Source organism: Marmota monax, unplaced genomic scaffold, assembly GCF_021218885.2.
Source record: "Marmota monax isolate L192 unplaced genomic scaffold, Marmota_monax_Labrador192_F-V1.1 WCK01_AAM20220418_F8-fsc00025, whole genome shotgun sequence".
Classification (NCBI taxonomy): Eukaryota; Metazoa; Chordata; class Mammalia; order Rodentia; family Sciuridae; genus Marmota; species Marmota monax.
Window position 1 is genome coordinate 19,100,027 of NW_026691950.1, and position 5,671 is coordinate 19,105,697.

General features: G+C 32.1%; 1 pseudogene; it reads left to right on the forward strand.

Moving 5' to 3' along the window:
* The first annotated feature begins 643 nt into the window (after positions 1–643).
* Positions 644–1,039, forward strand: LOC124093817 (short coiled-coil protein B-like; annotated as a pseudogene).
* Positions 1,040–5,671: the final 4,632 nt, after the last annotated feature.

A 5,671-nucleotide genomic window follows, 5' to 3' on the forward strand; every position in this document is an offset into this window, starting at 1 on the left:
AAATAATGAGTATTGCTCCTTACTTTACTTATTTCAATTTTCTTATATTTCCACAAGGTATATCAGTTTTGTACATTAATTTTGATTTTAACAGAAAAGGATGTTTTAAATTACAAGTAGAAATTTTGTCATCAGTTAAGCAAAAATGTAGTCACTCATAGGAGAATGGGATCTCCTGTTAGGAGCTGCCACTCGGAGGACCACTGCCTTGGCCATTCAGTTGAACCCGTCCTCCTCTACTTGGGCAACAGGGATGCCAGATCTGTCTCAGAGTCTGCTGATTGGGTATCTTCCTCCTCCTCCAAGAAAAGCCGGTTGTTAAGAATGATAGTTAATCCATGCCAGGCCTCTTGCTAAATTAAGCACCACTTTTAAAATGTTATCACCACATTCCTATAGAGACTTTGTAGACTTTGTGCCCTGCGGCTGGCACCTTGCCTCACCCACTGTCCAGCAGACATCCTTAAGAAGGATAGAACTGTGCTAAAGAACATTCCCAAGACTGAGCCAGCTCTGCACTAGATGCACATTATTTCATTTATTCTTCATAAGAGCCCTTTGAGGGTTTCACTATGTTGCCCAGGTTGGCTTCAAATGGGTAATAATCTTACTTCATCACCCCCAAGTAATTGTGATGATAGGTATGTGCCACCATGTCCAGATCTGCAAATTGCCTAAGAAGGACAGGTCCAGCAGAAAAGAAGAGGAGGACAGCACATTCACTAACATTTCTGTAGTGGATGACAAGGATCATTCATCAAGAATTTTGCATTGAATGCCTAAAAGTTTGTTACCCAAGATGATGAGTGATGACGTGGATGCTGAAAATTAGGTGGAACTGGAGGAAAATACACGATTTATTAATCAAGTGTTGAAACTCCAGCACATGCCTGAAGTTCTCTCTGTAAGAACAGATGCAATTAAAGAAAAAAATCTGAAGCTAAAATCAGAAAATCAAGTTCTTGGACAATATGTAGGAAACCCCTTTTCTGCTTCTAGTGTTTTTCAAACAACTGACTCAAAAAGCAAAAGAAAGTAAGGGATTGATTCTCCTTCTGTTTTATTGAATTGCTGCTGGTTTTTTTTTTTTCCTGTTTTCCTTTAAGACTTGGATAGAGTCCAAAAGTTATAGTACCTTTGTCTGTGGCTTCATTGAATATTTATGAAGATAATGGCAGATATAGGCAAAATTAACTGCATAACAAGAGATTTCCATGAGTTTGTGTATTATGTTAGTCTATATAAATGCACAAATTGTATTGTAGAGACTGTATAATTAGAACTGCATATGTGTATGAGACTTGAAGATGAATGTTTTCTTGAAGATGAATTTGCTTTGTTATATAAGTTTATCACTGTGGTAGAATTTAAATGTATAATAATTCATAATCTTAAGCTTAGTATTTTAGATCTCTTATTCTCCCAGAATGTTCTATAAATTCAATCATTTAGTTTGAAGAGATTTAGTCATTCTTCAAGAATTTTTAAAAATTTAATTTGTAGATTGCATTTGGTGAAGAATTAGTATTGGAAATAATATTAAGATGCTATAACAGGAAAAGAGATCCATTAATACAGCTTACAGTTTTAGCTTTGGGCTACTTTTAATCACGAAATAATCTTATGTATTAGTGTAAGATTTGATATGTGACTTTAGCTGTATGAATACATAATAACTACAAACATTTTGCATCCCTTTTGTGACCTAATTTACAAATATTTAAAAGTATTTTGCCTTTCTGCTTTGCTGTTTAATAAAAAGCTATTTCAGAGGAGAAAAAAAGAAAAAAAATCATCCACAGTGTTTTCTGCTCATCTATTTTGGAAATACAGTGCATTATCAGAAAAAAGACTAACATGAGGAGATTATCTGTGGTGGAATGTTCTAAAACATTCTAAAAGCTTGCACACAATCTGCCTTGCAGCTGTTTTTGTATAAATTGTAATGATGTACATTTTTTTTCTTTTTCTTTTCCCTAAATATTTTACCAGGAAAGTTCCATTTTAAACCAATAGAGTTCACTTATATCTGTCAGGCTTCTATAGATAATTTAAAAAAAAATTAGAGCAGTATCTGAAGAAAAAGTAATTATAAACATGATGTGGATTTTAAAAATACTCATTTATCTATATTAATTTTACCAAGTAATGTAGAAGATTAAATACAAAACTGGTGATGATGATTATATCAATATAGGAAATCAACAGGAATATCTTGAACCAGAAAGGAATTCAGTTTAAATAAATGAATTTTTAAAACCTTTACTTCCACAATACACCACTGTGATGTTAAGAAGCATTTTATTCCAACTAATGTAAAATATAATAATATTTAAGAAGAAGCATCTTTAAATATATTCAAGGCTGCATTTAATTTCAATTCAATGGTATAGTTTATATTCAATTGAATGGTGCTTTTTGAAGGCAATACTCTGAGCTCTTCATTACTCTGTCTATTTCTTTCCCGGAAAATACTGTTTGCATTTCCAACAACATTGTGTCTGGTCAATATAACCGTTGCCATATTTAGATTTATATTTTCATCTTATCTTTGTTTTTCTTGATTATAATGGAAGCCTATTCTGTGTCTGTATCATAAGACTTATTTTGATATATAAAAGAAAAGATCATACTAGTCAAAGGTAAGTTATTTGGTGATAGAGTATTTGGTTGCTGAAGAGTGATTATAATATTAATTAAATATAAAATACACTCTAATGCCTCATAGAAAGCAGGATTACTTTATGGAATCATTTTTAATAATTATTGTATTTTATTTTATTTTTAATGGACAAAATATAATTTTACATATTTATAGGGTACAATATGATGCTTTAATACAAGTGATATGTTTTTTAATGATCAAATATGGATAATAGGACATATCAAAACTTTACTAGTTCTTTGTGGTGAGAATTGGAGAACTTATTCTTAAGCATAAATTGCTATGGTCCCACCACTTTTATGCCTGTGAGGGCATTTTACAAACATAGATATAAGCAAAATAAATACAGAGAGATAAAAACAAATATATACACACACACAGACACACATACACACACACACACAGATAAAACAGAGATAGTGGCTGGAGCTATAGCTCAGTGGTAGAGCGCTTGCCTAGCAAACATGAGGCCTTGGGTTTGATCCTCAGCACCACATAAAAATAAACAAATAAGATAAAGGCACTCTGTCCATCTACTACTACATTTTTTTTTCAAAAACATATAGACAAAATCTCCTCACTCTTCTGCAAATTCTGTTGGAGCTATATTGCTTTTGTTATTCAGTACTTTTTTTTTAACTTTTTTGCAGAACAGAGGAGATCAAAGCTAGAGATACTCTACCACTAAGCAACATTCTCAGCTGTTTTAGTCAACATTTTCATTGCTAAAACACCAGACAAAAACAATTAAAGGAGGAAAAATTTATTTAGGGGCTCACAGTTTCTGAGATCTTAGTCCACAGATGGCTGATTCCATTCTTCAGGGCCTGAGGTGAGGCTGAACATCAAACAGAATTATGTGGTGAAGGAAAACAGCTGGGAACCTGGCACCTGGAAGCAGAGTGAAAGCTCTCTCAACAAAGACAGAATATAAACCCCAATGGCATGCCCTGAGGGTCCCACCTCCTCCAACCACACCCTACCTGCCTACTGTTACAATTTAGTTAATCCCTAGCTGAGGTTCAATGATTGAATTAACCCTCTCATAACCCAATCATTACATCTCTAAACCTTCTTGCATTGCTTCACACATGAGATTTTGGAAGCCTCTGCATATTTAAACCATAACATCATTACTTCATATTTTGTTTATTTTGAGAGAGATTCTCTTTAATTTGCCCCTGCTGGGAAAATTAGAATTTGCTCTCCTTCTGCTCTCAACCTCCCCTGTAGCTGGGATTATAGGTATGTATCACCTTGCCTCAATTGTTCAAGTATTTCATACTTACATCTTCAGTTCTTTTTAAATTGTCCAGTACCTAGTTTGGACTCAATAGTTGTTTTTATATAATGGGAATTCTAAAATTAAAAAAATATATATTATATGTGATAAGTAAATATGAATATGGTGTCCTTACAACATAAAAGTCACATTGATTTTCTCAGTGTTAATATTTGCACCACTTGCTAATAGTAACTTATGAAATTAATATACAAATTGATGATATTTTATAAGTGAAACTATTCATTATAAATTTCTGAATCCAAATTATGTGACTCTAAGTGCATATTATGAGACTTCAACATAGAGTATGAAGGCCATGTGTCCCACATTCTCTCTCCTCTTTTGTGTTTACACGATGATTCTTTTCAATTTTTGCTTTTGTATCTATCTCAGTACATAAAAGCATTCCTCACACTCTTTTCCATCAAGGTCACTTCACACTTAAAAAATGTACTTTTTTTATGTACTTCTTAGCAATACCATACACATAAACATATGTAAAAATTTATGATGTTGTAATGAAATACTTGATACTTCTATAATTTTTTGAGAAATGTGTTCTAACACAACTTTCTTCTCATATTTTTAATACAAAATTCTTCAGAATGAGAGACTTTCTAGAAGTTCATACATTGCATCACAGAAGAATCATCTGCTTTCTTTTTTGTGTTGTTACATTTGCTTTTATAACTGGCATAACATCAACAGTGTTAATGACTTAATTTTTTTCATCTGCATAGCACTTTGAAATTTCAGTAAATACAATAAATATTTGAATAATTGTCAGTTGACTTTATAAAAGCAAGAAAGAATTATTTTTACAAGTAAAGCTTCATTGTAAACAGTGTGCTATAACTTGTCTTTAAACATTTTATTGTTAAATATTTAATCTTCAATTTAATGATTCTTCTTTAAAGAACACTAATTATTTTTTCATTGCAAGTACCAGGAAAGTATATGAAGCTGAGTCACTTTTGGAAAAATATTTAACAGATAAAGAAATATCAGGTTGTCTCTTTCTCTCTCTCTCTCTCTTTTTTTTTTTTTACAAATGGAGGCTGACTATTTAATGGAATAGAAAATGTGTAATTTAAATCATCTGAGAAAAATTCAATTTATTAAAAACATACTGTGGTTATATTTTCAAGTCACTGTGTTCTTTTACATATGAAAAAATTAACAACCAAGAATTCAGTAATTAAAATTAAAATAGCTAAATCAGAATATGCTTTCAGGAATCCATGATATTTATCAACACAAAGAAAAAAGTGTAAATAATGTGATCTCTTTTTTTTTTCTTTTCTTTTCATTTTTAGTTGTAGATGGACACAATACTTTTATTTTATTTATTCTATATGGTGCTGAGTATGGAACCTAGTGCCTCACACATGCTAGGCAAGCACTGTATCACTGAGCTACAACCCCAGCTCTCTCTCAATTTTTTTAATCAACCAAATACTTCTTGACCACCCAATTGTTTTCAAGATAAATAGTGTTTGGCCTTATTTACCCATATGTTTACTTGAAAGAGCAGTTTACTGAAGTGCAGTATCCATAATTCTTTTTTTTTTTATCCTCTACTATCCCCCCTCCCTCCCCTCCCATCTTCTCTCTCTACCCCATCCACTGTAATTCATTTCTCTCCTTGTTTATTTTCCCATTCCCCTCACAACCTCTTATATGTAATTTTGTATAACAATGAGGGTCTCCCTCCATTACCA